Source organism: Pelodiscus sinensis, unplaced genomic scaffold (genome assembly GCF_049634645.1).
Source record: "Pelodiscus sinensis isolate JC-2024 unplaced genomic scaffold, ASM4963464v1 ctg35, whole genome shotgun sequence".
Classification (NCBI taxonomy): domain Eukaryota; kingdom Metazoa; phylum Chordata; order Testudines; family Trionychidae; genus Pelodiscus; species Pelodiscus sinensis.
In genome coordinates, this window is record NW_027465908.1 from 6,867,513 (window position 1) to 6,883,360 (window position 15,848).

The window sequence follows — 15,848 nt, forward strand, 5'->3', positions numbered from 1 at the left end:
TCCTCTCTTCGTTAGGTGGATCCCATCTCTTCCTAACAATCCTTGCGCCCGGAACAGAGTCCCATGGTCGAAGAAACCAAAGCCCTCTCTGCGACACCACCTGCGCAACCACGCATTTACGTCCTCAATTCGACGATCCCTGCCCAGTCCTTTCCCTTCAACAGGGAGGATGGACGAGAACACCACTTGCGCTCCAAAGTCTTGGATCCTTCTTCCCAGCGCTACATAATCAGCAGCAACCCGCTCAAGGTCATTCTTGGCCGTATCATTCGTTCCTACATGGAGAAGCAGGAAGGGGTAGCGATCTGAAGGTTTGATCAGCTTGCTAAGCCTCTCAGTGACATCCCGAATGCGAGCTCCCGGTAAGCAGCACACCTCTCGAGATTCCAGGTCCGGACGGCAGAGGGATGGCTCAGTCCCTCTTAGGAGGGAGTCCCCGACCACCACCACCCGTCGTTTCCTTTTGGGGGTGGTGGCCGTGGAACCCCCATCCCTAGGACTACGCATCCCATGCCTTTCAGTAGATGGTGCTCCCTTCTGGTTTCTACCTTGTGAGGTCCCTTCCAGAGCTTTCAGCACTGCAAAGCCTGTGGAGAGAGCTTGAAAGCGATTGCTTACCTCTATAGCATCGGGGGAATCCCGTGCTGGCCTTTTTCCCCTTCTAGAAGTTACATGCTGCCAGTTCTCTTCTTGGTCGCGTACTGCCCTCTCTGGCTCCTCTGCCTGCCGTGCTTGAAGGATCAATTGCTGCCTTCTATCGAGGAAGTCTTCATCCTCTCTGATCAAGCGTAAGGTCGACACTTGGGCCTCCAGTCCTCTAATTTTTTCTTCCAAAATCTCGACCAGCTTGCACTTGGTGCAGATGAAATCCGTTCTTTCTTCCGGGAGGAAGACAAACATGGCACACCCCGTGCAGGTAACAACAGCAGCAGACGCATCATCAACCATCGCTGCTGTCCTGGAGAAGGGATTTAAAAAGACAGACAAGAGAACCTCCCGCCCTTCCCTCTCCCCTTCCCAACTCCCTCTCAAAACTCCCTGTTAGCAATCACCTGTTCGCAAGCTCTTTGGTCGCTTGCCCACTGCCTTATAAAGCCCCTCCCCCTACCAAGGCTCAGCCAATCAGCAGAGGCTTCTAGAATTCAACATTAATTAGAAGCCAACGGTTTCCACCTGCCAATCACAGCCCCTACCAATCACAGCACAAACTCTATCAAGGGGAGGGGGGAAGGAAAAAAAAAACCTCACTCTCAAACACAGGGGAAAATAAATAAATAAACAAACAAAAAAGAACACACACAACCCTTACTCACAAACACAAGCTCAGCATACAGCAAGAAAGCCCCAAGCACAACACCCACTTCTCCCAAGACTCCTGTATCTACTTCTCCTCTACCTGGAGAACTCCCCCTCTAAAGCCTCACTCAAACTGGGGGGGAGGAGGGAAAGGAAAAAAAAACCCCCACAAACCACCACACACCAAACAAACACAAGCTCTGCACACACTAAGAAAGCCCCAATAACAAAACACACTTCCCTCAAGAGTCCTGTATCTGCTTCTCCTTCACCTGGAGAACTCCCTCTCAAAACTCCCTGTTAGCAATCACCTGTTCTTCTGCACAGCCCAGCCCACGGAGAGCAATGACCTGCCAATGGGTATTCAGATCACACCATTGTTGAATGGATGGAAACAGAAACCAGACACAGCTGATTTGAGGATCTTCTAGCTGAGGGATCAGTTTGCCTGGTTTATGTGCATTGGTGCCAGAAAAATGTAACAGTTTGTATTCATTTAAAGAGTCCACATACAATGGAAATCCAGGATGCAATAAAACTGGAGAGGTAAATGTTTCTATTAAAGGATGATTTTTCAAGGGGGCATTTGGGTTTGAACCAAGGACCACTTGATCTGCAGTCAAACACTTGGCCACTGAGCTACACCCCCATGCAAAGCACATACCTGCAGCTGGTGTCAGGCACTGGCCAGAGAACAAGAGGCTTTTGTGTGACACATCTCAGGTGGGACAGACCCCTCCCCTCACTGACCCCAGGTTGTGATGGACCCTAACAAGGAATTTGTCCTGAACGCAGCAGAGCTGGGGCAGGACACAGGTTCTGTCTACACAGAAAAGTTATTTTGGAATAATGGCCGTTTAGAATAACAATGCCAAAGTCTGTGCAGCAATTCCGTTAATGGGAAATAATCTGAAGTAACAGACGGGTTATTCCAGCTTCTGCAAACCTCACTCTACGAGGAATAACGCCTGTTCCCAAGTAGCTATTCCAGAATAATGCGCGTGGAGATGCTCCACTTCCGCTATTTCAAAATGCCCCATCCCTAGGCCCATTCTAAGTTATTTCTCCCAGGGCTCTAAATCGAGATAACTCGCCTACATTAGGGGAGCCTGCCTCGGACTATTCTGAGGTTTCCCTGCAGTGTAGACGTGCTAGTTCGAAATAAGCTATTTTGGAATCACTATTCAAGACCAGCTTATTCCAAAATCAATGTGCCGTGTAGACGTAGCCAGAGAGTCCTGAGAGATGAAGCTGTTGGTGGGAAGCCAGGAGAGCAGAGGCCAGTCTGAGACCTGAGTGCCCCAGGTCCCCATCAGCAGCTGTCTCATGGTGTAAGGGGCAGGACTCTGAATCCTGCAATCTGAGTTCAAGTCTCAGTGGGACCTGCTGGGCTGGTTGCTGTGAGCTCCTTGTGCTGTCTGGGTTTTATGTTCTTTGTCCTGAGGTTCCCCAGGGGCAGTTTTACTCCTGTGCTGGGTGTCTGAGGCCCAATGGAGCTTGGTCCCCAGACTGATCAGACTTGTGTTGAGCTGCCTGATGCTCTCCCAGCTATTGGTTAGGTCACCTGCTCAGCCCATGCTGGAGGCAGCCAGACAGTGTGAGCTGAACAGAGGGTTTGGGTGGGGAGGGGGGTTGTATATTTGGGGAAGGGTCCTGAGTGCTGGCTCCCAGCCACCCACTTTGGCACAAAGACCAATGGCCCCTGCACACAGTGCATTGTGGGAATAAGAGTTGGGGCGGCAGGAAAGGGTCTGGCCCCTCAGCACCAGCGAACAGGCAGGAGAAGATGGGAGTGAATCCTCCTACCTCTTGTGTGCAAAGGGAGCACCAGCCCCTCTCCCAGCACTCCACCAGGCCCAGCAGCTCCGTGCCCACTAGGTGGGGTTTTTCGGAGACCAGGAAGGAAGAGGGAGGGGTCTCTGGATGCTCAGAGCCCCCCGACTCTGCCTGTGAGAAGGAGGAAGGAGAACACCACAGACACTGAGGAATGTAGCTATTGATCCCGCTGCCTCTCACATGCTAAGCAAGGGCTCTGCCACCGGAGCTAATTCCCCCGGCTCTGAGCAGTTTCCCTGCCCCACCCACCACGGGTGGGCTACACGGGACCAAATATCGGAAAAATCTCTTCCTCAAAAAGGATCAGCAGATTTGCATTTCTTCTGAGGGAGGGGATGTTGGAGAGAGCACAGTCTAGGTGTAGTCTAGACTCAGAGGCGATGGGACAGAGTTTCATGTAATAATGACAGGGGTGCAGAAAGCAAGAAGAATTTTTTTCTCCAACTCAAGATCCTGGGTGACAGAATGAAACTGGTAAGTAGCCAAATTAAAAATAAATTAAAAAGAAGCATTTTTGCACCCAGTGGAACTCCTTGCCACAGGATGTTGTGAAGGTGAAATCTACAAGAAGGTCCAAAACAGAACTGGATAATTTAATGCAGGGAAGGTCAATCAATGGCATTGAACCAGGATGGACAGGGCAGGTGTCCCTAGCTGGTGTATTCTAGAAGCTGGGAATGGGCGATGGGAGGGGTCACTTATTAATTGTCTGTCCTGAGGATTCCGACTGGGCAATGAAATTGGCTGCTGTTGTGAGACAGGATCCTGGGCTCGTTGGGCAACTGGCATGGCCCAGTCTGGCTGCTTTGATGTTCTGTTTGGTTTCTGTTCTTGTCCCCTCTGGGCAAAGGAAAATGGACCCGTGTCCTGAAGGGGACAGAAAGTGGCCTGTGAAAGGCTAGTGTAGGTAAGGAAAGAGCCTTGTTCATGTGCCCCTGATGGTCTAGTGCATGGGTCTCCAAACTTTTCAGCCCGAGGGCCGCATTAACTATCAAACAGCAGTTCGGGGGCCGACTACACACTTGAGGTCCAAATAAAAAACAATCAAAACATGGATGTTGTTTTTAATTATTTATTTAATATTATTTTATTCAGTTATTATTTAATAACACATTGATACACTACACATGAACACCTGTATTAGTGTGAATGGTGAAATTGTTTCCTGGATGCCAAAATAGCAGACATTTCTGGCTTTAGAAATCACTGTTTGAAATTGGGGGTGGTGCTTGTCCTAGACCTGCAGGAGGGGCTCCAGAATGGGGAAACTGCTGAGAACTCATTTCCACCTGCGCAATGTGATGAAAATTGTAAGCAACATAATCCTGGCAATATGTTCAGCCTAAGACACTCACACTTGAAGAGTGGAACAAGGGGCATGCATTTTAATGGGAAAAGCTGGTTTGAAAGCAGACACGTTATCACTTGGTAAAGGAAGTTGGAAAGCAGTGCCCAATGCTCCCACAGACTGATATCCGGCAGGGCGGTGCTGCTCTGGGTTGTGGATGAGAGAGATCAGACGTGGAAGGGAGAGGGCTGTTTCTTCAGGGCGCACTGCAGGGACCAGGGCAGCGCGCTAGGCACGGCACAGCGTCACCCAGAGGCTGTGCCACAGCAACCAGATCGCCTCCTGCAATGGGCACCAGCTCCTCAGCCCCGCCCCCGGAGAAGTAGCCCCTCTCTCCTAGCCCCTGAGAAACCACCGTCGGGTTTCCTCCCCTCCGTCCAGCCTCCCGCGATCCTCTGCCGCCGGGTCTGATCCGGAGCCCGCCTTCGAGACTCCCCTTTTTCGCCCGCCCGGCCAAGCGGCACGCGGAGCCGTCCCTGACCTGGGCTACCTGCTGTCCCGTGCGCGCGCTGGGGCCTCGCGCAGCCGCCTGCGAATCCGTTTCTCCTGCTGACACCAATGCTCGGACTCAAGCTCTCTCCTTCCACCGCCGCAGCCACCCTCCGCCTGATTGGCTCCGGTTGGTGCACGCGGAAGAAGGCGGGGCCAGACAAAAAGGTCTCCACGGGCTGGATGAGAGGGCCTCGCGGGCCGCATCCAGCCCGCGGGCCGTAGTTTGGAGACCCCTGGTCTAGTGGTTAGGATTCAGCACTTTCACTGCTGAGGTTTGGGTTCAATTCCCAGTCAGAGAAACCAGCCTCAGTTTTCATCTGCCAAGTCATTCATCTTACCTCATTGATACAGCAGCTGTGACCCAAGAGGTTCACTCAGGGCCCCTTTCCCACCTCTCCCTCACTGCCAAGACAGCACCTGCCATTTTCACAAGCCCTTCAGAAGGGGCAGAGCTGGGTGACTCAAACTGCCCCTCCCCTCTCCCATGTGGGCAGCCCTGCAGGAAGCTCTGTGGCACACACAGCACTAGCCCAGCGCAGTGTCAGGTCGGCACAAGATCCATTGGTTCAGTTTGGTTGTTGAAGGAGACAACCCAGAACTGGCTCCAGCCCCCACTCAGTAACCTGGGGAAATGACCCACCAGGCCTGGGCCCCTCGGAGAGGCAACGATTCCCCACTGGCCAGGGCAGAGCCTCCCTCTGACACAGTCATGGAGCCTTCTCCCCCTGGTCCTGCCTCCCCCTTCACTCAGCTCTCACTGCTCGGTGCTGCCAGGGAGGGGCCTCACTGCGAGAGCCACCTGGGCAGGTTCCTGCCACAGAGACGTCCCAGAGCAGGACGGATGCTCAGACCGACACTGAGTGTTGCTCAGCGCTGGGGTGAGACAGGGAAGGACAAAAGGGTCTAACGGTGCCTGCAGCCTTTCAGAACAGCCCCCGGCCCCACCCCCAAGTACCAACCCTGCTCAGGATCCCCAAGGGCACTGACACAGACTCCCTGGCACAGGACAATCCCAGGCCTAGGTTCTGCCAGCCAGAGTTTTCCCCTCTTCTGTTTCCTGTCAGTTCCCTAAAACACCTCACAACGGTAGATGAGGGTGAGTGGGGATAAACCCAGCTGTGCTGTAGAGCAGCTGTTAGGTGGGGAAAGAGAGGTGCTCCCGCCGCCTCCCTGAGCAACTCACACATGTAAGAAAACTGCGGTTGAAAAGCTTCGCACAGTTGTCAGGATGGCTGAGTGGTCTAAGGTGCCAGACTCAAGGTTCTGTCTTTCCTCAGTGGTGTGTTCTGGTCTCTGAATGGAGGTGTGGGTTCAAATCCCACTCCTGACATGGCTTCCTTCTTATATCTAGAGAAGTGACCTCATTTCAATGACTCCCCTGACATTGCAGGAGCCCTTGCTCAGCATTTCTCTCAGGCTGCATCTACACAGCAGCGTTCCTTGGCAATAACGGCCATTACACTGCAATAACAATGGGAGCGTCTACTCAGCAATTCCATTATTCCGACATCTGTAACGCTCCATCCAGACCAGTGGTCTGAGGAGCCAGGAGGTTTCCAGGCTGCAGACAGACAAGCCCACAGGCAAAGACAAAGTGGAGTCGTTGGGACTTCAGCCCAGCAGGGTCTCTGTGTGGCTCCCAGACCTTTTGTTTCCCGTTTCCAGGGGCAAACATTCAGCAACACTCACAGGCCCCACAGGAGGGGGCTGGTTTAATGCTTCACCCCACGGCCCAGCAACAAGCCCCAAACTTCCCCTGTTTTAAGAGCCCGGTTTTCTGTGTGAATTTTATGTAGCAGGTGACATCAGGCCTGGGCATTGGGATTATCTGCCAGTTCCCCTGGCCCTGGGGCTTTGCTGTCTTCACATCTGTGATGGCCGAGTGGTCAAGGTGTTGGACTAGAAATCCAATAGGGTTTCCCTGAAAAAGTTCTAAGCCTGCTCATAGCGAGGCCTGTGCTTTGGTCACACCCCCTGCTAGTGTAACTCTTCTGCCAGGTAGTGCTGGCAGCAGCCAGGGCTGGGTTCGATGTCTAGGGGTTTCTCTTCATTCATCTCACACAAAACTGGCTTGAGCCCCCACCCAGCAGCCTGGGAAATCCACACACACACACTTCCCCACTTGCCAGCACAGAGTCTGAATGTAGAAAAGAAACTCTTAATGAAAGAGGGTGAGAAGTAACGTGGCATTCGCCTGGGAAAATACCACAAGCAGGGTTCAGAACCAACCCACAAATAAGTCTCGGCTCAAGTGGCTTGAGCAGTGTCCTTTGCCAGCAATGTAAGTCCAGCAATGTACGTGTCCCACTCACGTGCCCAGACTTCCTCCTTACCCCATCCACAGTTGCTGCCCTTGCTCAGGGCAGATAAGAGCTCAGGCGTGATTTTCAGAGTTCACCTCCCACTCTTGGAGGGAGTGGGCATAGGAGGCATCTCACCCACTCCGCTGGCCACCCGCCACTGCTCCTACTGGCTTGCCGCCAGCTACTCCCACCAGCTACCCTGCTGGCCACCTGCCACTGCTCCTACTGGCTTGCCACCAGCTACTCCCACCAGCTACCCTGCTGGCCACCTGCCACTGTTCCTACTGGCCACCCACCAACTACCTGCTCTTGCCCCTACCGTTCACCCTGCTGGCTGCTTGCTCCTGCCAGCTGCTGCTTCTACGATTGAGATCGGTCTGGCTCTGGGCTAAACCCAGTGATTTCTGCTCTTTTTCAGTTTCCTTGGTGATTTCAGCTCTTGGCCCCCCACCTAGGCTGGACAAAAGATTCCAGCCCCCACTGGAATAATATTTCAAAATAACAAAGAGATTCCTTAAGGAGTCTGTTCTAGGTCTATCCTTAGAATGGGTAGTGGGGGAGGGAGAGACAGAATGAACCAGTCTAATAGCTCATGGCTGGAGGACATGTGGGCTGCTGGTTCACGCTCCTTCCCCCCACACCCAGAGTCCACTCCACTTGAGTCTGGAAGGGGAAGGCTCGTCCATCCCAGACTTTTTTCAATGACAGTGTCTCTCCTGCAAGCACTGGTGCCATATTTTACAATTCCTACAGTTAGAGATAAAATGGTTTGTGACCCCACCACAGCCAAATTAGTTACAATACTCCACATTCCATTCTCACAACCGATCCTCCATCAGGCCTACAGCACTGGCTGAACTGGATTTACATTGCCACAGCCAGGATTCCTTTCCCAGCCCAGCATGAGCTGTATTTCCATATCAACAGTTGAGTATCTTGCAGGGCTAAACAACTGAAGGAGTGTACCCACACCTAGGACTGCTCTCCCCTTTCAGCTGGCTGTATTGGACGCAGTGGTTGAGACCCTGTTTACTTCTGCAGTGCAGACGTACCCTGAGTGAGTGGGGGTGATACAGGGGGAGCAGCTCAAACAGGCCAAAGGGTTGGCCAGGAGCAGGACATGAGCCCTGCAAGGCAGCAGTGACATCACAAGGGCCTTGTGCAGCACCTCAGCTCATTGGTTAGGAGGCAGTGACCTCACAGAGGGTCCAAGGCAACAGCCAGGTGGGACAGGGGCAATCTGAGAATACACAGTACAGGGTGTTTGAGCTGCTCCCCATGAAAAGCGGTGAGAGGGGGCCCTTGGCTGTGGGACCCACTTGTGCCTGTTGTTCAGAGTTAAATAAGATCTCCCCCAGGAGGTCGCCTGTTCCCTTCCCACCTTGCATTGGCTGGGAATGAAATCAAGCAAGGGGCAGCAAACGCCAGGCACTGTCATTGTCTGGGCGACAGATAAAGACCCTCTTGGAGCTGTGGTCGAAGAAGGAGTCTCTGCAGGCCCTGCAGTCCATGCGGAGGAATGTGGACATTTATGGCCGAATGGCCAATGGTCTTACAAAGAAAGGCCACCTCCCTCCTACCCCCGCATCCTAGACCAAGTCAGAGCCAAGGTCAAGGAATTGCGGCAGGGGTATGTGAGGGAAGCTCACTGTGAAATCAGATCAGAGACGGACACTGTCAGTAAACACTCATATCGGAAACGCTCCTGTCGATGCTGGGCCCACCAGAACCATGTGCCGCTGCCATCTGCCTGTTCCATGGACATCTTCCCATTGCAGAGCGCGCCGAGCCAGACTTTGACTAGACAGCCCGTCTCTGGGCACCCATGGGCCAATAATGGCCATTCCTGCACAAAAACTTGAGGAGCATCTACAATGCACACATGTTCTTGAGTAACTAAGTTTATGGCAAAACGTAGGAAAAGAGGGCTTCTTGGGCAAGAGTTATTCCTCTCCCCATGAGGAATAAACCCTCTTGTGCAAGAGCTCTTGCACAAGAAGGTAGTATGAATGGGCAACAGGGTTTATTTCTGCAAGAAACCCCTATGACTAAAATGGCCATCAGAGCTTTCTTGCACAAGAGAGCATGCACACTGCCACAGACATACTTGCCCAAAAGCACATGGCAGTGTGGACGTGCTCTTGCACAAGACATTTTGCACAAGAACTCTTGCACAAAACAGTTCTTGTGTAAGAAACCTGCAGGGTAGATGTAGCCAGGGGGTGTTTGGGTTTGTTACGAGCACTGAGCTTTGTACAACAGCCCAGGGAACATTGTGAAAAGCCAAAACCTTCCAGCCCTGGGTGTCCCCGGCCAGCCAGCAAGTGGCACAAAGGTTCCTGGCAGTGCTGGCTTTGGGTAATTGGTAACAAACCCCAACTGCTCAGATGAGGTGGCCTGCCCTCCCTAAACCTTGGTTACTAATGGACACTTGCCACTAATGACATAATCACACCCCAGCCATTTTGCTTCTCCCAGATCTCTCTTCAGTTCAGTGCCAGCCCCTCCTGTACCCCTGCCTGCCTCAGCCCCTCCCACTGCAGCCTGGGGAAAGGGGAAATCTCCACAGAGACACTCCCAGCTGGGACCCTCAATCCCTTCTGCCCTCAAGGGGAAACCTCACAAAGGAGATTCCAGGCAGCCAGGCCAGGGGGGTCTCTGAGATGCCCCAGCCCTGCAGCCTGTCCCACCTGGCTGTTGCCATGGACCCTCTGTGAGGTCACTGCCTCCCAGCCAATGAGCTGAGGTGCTGCAAAAGTTCCTTGTGATGTCACTGCTGCCTGGCAGGCTCATGTCCTGCCCCTGGCCAGCCCCTTGGCATGTGTGAGCTGCTCCCCCTCTGTCCCCCTCACTCAGGGCTGGTTCTGGGGCTCAAGCAGGGAACATCAGAGGCTGCTCAGGGAGCCACATTGCTAGGCCAGGGGCCCTCCTGTGGGGCTGTGAGTGTTGCTGTCCCTGCTGTACAGACAGGGCCATAGAGCCTCAGGAGGCTGCAGCGGTGGGAGACACTTCCCTGGTTTCGGGAGGGAGACGAGCTGTCAAGGCCCATGACTTGGAGCAGCTACGGATACCCATGGAAAGCTGATTTTCAGAGGGGTGTGATCAGCCCTTCCTGTGTATCTGGCTTCTTCAAAGGGGCTTAATCAGGAGCTAAAAGTTGAAGAAGGGACATTTAGAAGGTGAATTTCTGTCTCTGGGAGTCTTTCCTGTGTGCCCCAGTGGCCTAATAGACAAGGTTCTGGCTTCCTCAGTGAGGGTTTGTGGGTTCAAGTCCCACTTGGGGTGACAGTTTACTCTCAGTGACAAAGAATTTACTGTCTTCTATTCTCTGACACAATTGGCAAGGATTCTCTACAGAAACTGACCAGCCAATGCTGGTGTTAGGTGCAGATCTGAGGGCTAAAAGCCTACGCATCATAATGAAACAGCAAATTTTGCCCTAGAAGGCCCAGGAGTGACAGCCAGAGGGAGGTGACTGTAGCAGAGCAGGGTCTGTCTGGAGACAAAGTGGAGCCTGAGGATGAGAAGGCCCATGAGAGGCAGAGACTCCAGAGCAGTGGGGGGTTAGTTACTTGGTTTGCCTGGTGGCGCTTGGGCGGTGGAGAAGCTGTGAAGCTCTGTGAGTGGATAAGGTCCCTGGCTGAGCTGCGCCACCTGCCGTGTGTGTGACTCAAACTGTCCCTCGTCCCCTTTTGTGTGTCTATTGCGCTTCCAGCGTCTTTCCTCAGGCACGTTCATCCGGCAAAGACCCCCCCCCCCCCCCCCAGGGATCTTGTATCTTCCTTTGTGCAGCTCAGCCACAGACACAGCAGAAGGGTTTTCCTGCAGCCACCGGCCCCAGCCCCTCTCTCTAGGGAACTGCAGCCCCTCGGACCAGGCAGCTGCTCCCAGCATTCAGGAGGCACCAGGCCAAGAAGAAACCGTCTGACACGGTGCTGCCAGGGAGGGGCCTCACTGCTAGTTGCTATTCCCATTCCAGGAGCGGAGCGAGTTTTTCCCTGGGCACCGATATTGAGGGCATGTGCACCTGTTTTTGTGTGAGCCCCTATGGTGCCCATTGGCTCCTGCTGGGGGGTGGAGGGTCCCCAGGCCCCATAGCTCCTCCTGGGGAGGGGTAGAGGAACCCCTGGTCCAGTATTTCCTGCTGTGGAGAAGTAGAGGGACCCCATCCCCTATAGCTTCTGCCAGGGGGGACCCTGACCCCTCATCTCCTGACGCTGTTTCAGTTTTTCCCTGGCAGATGCTCCAGACATGAGGGATGCCAGCACACTGGTCCAGCCTGGGCCGGCAGTGATGGTTTTTAAACATGCAGGGAAATGCCCCGGCTTTTCCCCCTCACAGAGCTGCTGCCTCTCCGGGAGGCGGATGAACTGCAGGTGCAGGACAGCTCCCTGCCAGCAGGGACAGCAGCCAAGGCATCAAATATCGCTGGGTCTGCAGCCAGTGTTGGGAACTGGGCAGGGAACAGGAGGCTTTTGTGTCACACACGTCTCAGGCAGGACGGACCCTCACTGAGCCCAGACTGTGACTGGTCCTAGCCAGGAATGTGTCCGGGGCTGGTTTGTGACACTCTCAGGCCGTGTCTACACTGGGCGTAAGAGCGAAGCTGCCGCGGTCGATGTTCCGGGCTCTAGGGAAGACCGGCTGATTGGAACTGAGCTGTGCAGAGTCTTGTAAAGGGAACCGCAACTTCTCTGGATATTTGCTGAGTTTTAGATGAGGGTTTATCAGAAGGGATGTTGTGAGCTCTGGAATAAGGTGGGTGGGACAGGAAAAGCTACTTACAGGCAGGGGAATTAGCTCAAGTGGTAGAGCGCTTGCTTTGCATGCAAGCGGCAGTGGGATCGATACCCACATTCTCCAGTGATAGATGTTTGCTGCTTCCTCTTTTCCACAGGCAGAGCCAGCCAGGGGCTAAGTGCTTCCAGGGGCTCTTTCCCTCTTCCATAAGGCAAGGGGCTGGTTTCCGCAGGGCAGAGGGTGTCATGTTTGCCTCACAGGGGAGCAGTTCCCTGGCTAAAATCAGGCAGGCAAAGTCCAGCCTGTAACACCCAGCGGAGGGGATTTGCCTGCCTGGGGAGGGCAGGAACAGACCAGCACTTGGGAGCTTGGCTGCCAGCTGCTTAGCACATCTGGACACAGAAGAATCCCAAGACTTGGTTCAAGACTTGGTTCTGCCAGGCTCCAGTTTCCCCTCTTCTGTTTCTTTTCAGCTCCCTGCAAACTGCCTGCCAGCTGTGGGTGATGCTGAGTGTGAGAAACCAGCTGCACTTTGGATGATTTTGTTAATTGTTTAAAAAGCCTCAGGCACCTCTTCTGCCTGGGGAGGTGTCTGGAATAGATGCCTAGTGTGACATCACCCTGGGGTTTTACCCCTTTAACCTCACCCAGAGACTCCTGACAAGTCTCCTGTGTCCATCTCTGCCTCAGGCCAAGTGTTCTCATGTTTCATATCGAAGGAAACTCCTCCTCCCTTTTTCCTGCCAGTCCTTCCCGAGCAAGCTCTACCCTTCTGTGCCAAAATTTCAATAAAGTGTATTATCCCACCAAGTCCCTGTGATACCAACTTCTTCCTGCTCATTACCCATTGTTTCCATGTGTCTATATGAGCATCTAAGACACAGATTAGATTTTGCTTCCCAGTGGTCCCTCGTCCCTCATTTATCTCTGTGGTTACAGCCCCTGCTCTCTCCCATTTCTGGCCCATCTCCCAGGTGTCCATGTGATTCATTTACCTGTGGGCTTTGCCCCCATCAAACCTAGTTTAAAGCCTCCTCACTAGGTTAGCCAGTCTGCACCCAAATACTCTTCCTTTCCTTGACAGGTGAACCCCACCCCTGCTGAGCAGCCCTTCCTGCAACGGCATCCCATGGGCAAGGAAGCCAAAACCCCCTGCCCACGGAGCTGTAGCTTTCTGTGCCCAGGAGGCCAGAAACCGCCTGGACTCCATGGCTGGAGGGAAGTGGGGAATGGCTGCACTTTGGGAGTCAAAAGTGTTGTCTGGAAACATAAAGAGCCATTTTAAAGATACTTTGGAGGAGGGCACCATGGCTTAGCTGGCTAAAGCACTTTTCCTGAACCAGCGGTACCATGGGTGGCCAGAGGAGACCTCTTCTGTGTCCCAGAAGGGCATAAGTAAATGTGAGCAAAAGCTGCAACAAGGCACCAATGGTAACTGAACCCAGGTGCTGTTGTTTATTAGCCAAGTGCTTTAGCCAGCTAAGCCGCTGTGCCCTACTCAGACCCACCTCTAAACTGTTCTACTCTATGGTCCCAGACAACACCATTGTCTCGCAAAGTTCGTCCATTCCCCATTTCCCTTCTGCCTTCCCACCCTGGCGGTGTCTGGCTCCCTGGGCACAGAAGGCGACAGCTCAGTGGGCAGAGGCTCTGACATGCACATCTCCCCCAGCCGCTGGGACTGTGGAGTTGCCTTTGAGGTTCTACAGGGTTGTGGGAGGGAGAAATGGAGCAAACTTTGATTCTCTGGCTTGTAAACCCCTTGGTCTCAGGGTCTAGGTTGGAGTCCCCAGGTGGGGGCCCGGCCTCCTTCAGTTTGGTCCCTTCCTGAGGGCACAAAACTGACAACAGAGAATTCCTTTGCCCTGCAGCAATCTCTGTTGGCCAAAGGGTTAGCAACCGAATATTTGCCCAAGTTTAAGTGCAGCAGAAAATACTGTTCAGTGTGTTTCTGTGGTGTAGGGTTTATCACATTTGCTTAACATGCAAAAGGTCCCTGGTTCAAAGCCAGGCAGAAACACAGCATCTTCTATTATTGCACTTCCCCTGGGTGCCCACAAGGCAGTGGCAGGGCCTGCCTCCTGGTGCAGGGATGGGTGGCCTGTGTGCTGGCTTTCAGGAGCATGTGGGAGACAGCTCAGCAGGTTAGGCTGAGATAGGAGGATGCAGGGCTGGGGCTGAGACGTCTCAGCGGTACCTTATCTGGGACCAGGTCATTGCAGCCACACAGTCCAGGACCCACCCTGGAAGTGCCAATGCTGTGCACCTTCGGGGCAGTGTGGCTGTGGCCTTTGGTGCAAGTGGACACAAAGCCACATAATGTCCCGCCTCATGCCCAGAGCCCAGCCACCCCGTTCCCCTTGCTTTCTTCCCCCCCAGCTCACCCAGCACCCCCAGCTTCCTTTGACACCCTCCCTTCTTCCTGCTCCCCCACCCTGATCCTTCATCCACGTTCCTTCTCCACCTTTTCTCCTGGCCACACACGGCTCCTTGGCACTTCTCAAGCCAGGCCCTGCAAGGAGCCACCAGGGCAGGAACCAGCCCTTGGAGCTTGGCTTGCACCGGGTCTGGTAGTTTCCCAGCACATCTCACCTGGGAAGAGGTGACTTGTTCTCCTTCCTTCTGACCTTACGTCTCCGCTCCCTTCAAAGGTCTCTGCTGCTCGGGACCCGCCTCCTCAGGGCGCTGCCCCTCTGCCACTGGGCTGGGAGTGGGAGACTGCACAGTCTCTGCACTTGGGCTGAGAAGTCTCAGGGGGACTCGTCTGTGGATGGCGTTAGTCAACCCAATGGCCAGCCGGATCCATTCCGTAGCGCTGCCCAAGAGGGAGCTTTACAAGCGCCCAGTGTCCATTGGTATTTTCTGGGGCTCTGTGTTGGGGATTGGGCTTGGCCATCTTTTCCACGGGAAATGCCTCTTCTTTGGAACAGCAGCTCCCAGGAGTTCATGGAACTTCTTCTTCTCAGCTTGGGAAAGGGACGACTCAGGGGGGATGGGAAAGATATTTGTGCTGTGAAAACAGCAGGGCCCCCAGGGAAACTGGTAAATAATCCTAGTGCCCAGGCCTGATGTTACCTGCCCCCACACAATTCACACGGCAAACCTGGCTTCCAGAGCACAGGGGGAGTCTGGGGGCTCATTGCTGGGCCGTGGGGTAAAGCAGGAAACCAGCCTCCTCCTGTGGGGCCTGTGAGTGTTGCTGAATCTGGGCCCCTGCACCTGGGCAATGGCAAACAAAAGGTCTGGGGGCCACACAGAGACCCCGCTGGGCTGAGCAGGAAGTGGCTGGGACTTTGCTTTGTCTTTGCCTGTGGTCTTGGCTGTCTGCAGCCTGGAAACCTCCTGGATCCTCAGACCACAGGTCTGAATGGAGCGTTATAGACATTGGAATAATGAAATTTCTGTGTAGACACTCCCATTGTTATTGCAGTATAATGGCCGTTATGCCCAAGGAATGCTGCTGTGTAGATGCAGCCTCAGAGAAATGCTTTCATGAGCATGTGGGAGGATCAAGGGCTCCTACAATGTCAGGAGAAATGAGGTCACCTCTCTAGACATGAAAGAGACGATGTGTTAGGAGTGGGATTTGAACCCACACCTCCATTTGGAGACCAGAACACCTAACTAAGGGAAAGACAAGTCCTTGAGTCTGGCGCCTTAGACCACTCAGCCATCCTAACTACCATGCAGCTACCTCCAATGGCAGTTTTCTTACATGTGTGAGTTGCTCGGGGAGGCGGCGGGAGAACCTCTCTTTCCCCACCTAACAGCTGCTCTACAGCACAGCTGGGTTTATCCCCACTCACCCTCATCTACCGTTGTGAGGTGTTTTG

The 15,848-nt window shown here is 53.7% G+C and overlaps 4 non-coding genes across 4 annotated transcripts; 3 read left to right on the top strand and 1 right to left on the bottom strand.

Moving 5' to 3' along the window:
* The first annotated feature begins 6,194 nt into the window (after nucleotides 1–6,194).
* On the top strand, nucleotides 6,195–6,302 carry TRNAL-CAA (transfer RNA leucine (anticodon CAA)). The gene is made up of 2 exons: nucleotides 6,195–6,232; nucleotides 6,257–6,302. It is a non-coding gene; the product is annotated as a tRNA-Leu (tRNA).
* A 5,763-nt stretch (nucleotides 6,303–12,065) lies between these two features.
* TRNAA-UGC (transfer RNA alanine (anticodon UGC)) lies at nucleotides 12,066–12,138 on the top strand. Its single transcript has one exon. It is a non-coding gene; the product is annotated as a tRNA-Ala (tRNA).
* A 1,824-nt stretch (nucleotides 12,139–13,962) lies between these two features.
* Nucleotides 13,963–14,035, top strand: TRNAV-AAC (transfer RNA valine (anticodon AAC)). The gene has a single exon. It is a non-coding gene; the product is annotated as a tRNA-Val (tRNA).
* Nucleotides 14,036–15,586: 1,551 nt separating this feature from the next.
* Nucleotides 15,587–15,695, bottom strand: TRNAL-CAA (transfer RNA leucine (anticodon CAA)). Its single transcript has 2 exons — nucleotides 15,658–15,695; nucleotides 15,587–15,632 (listed from the first exon to the last, which is right to left on the bottom strand). It is a non-coding gene; the product is annotated as a tRNA-Leu (tRNA).
* Between the last annotated feature and the right edge of the window lie 153 nt (nucleotides 15,696–15,848).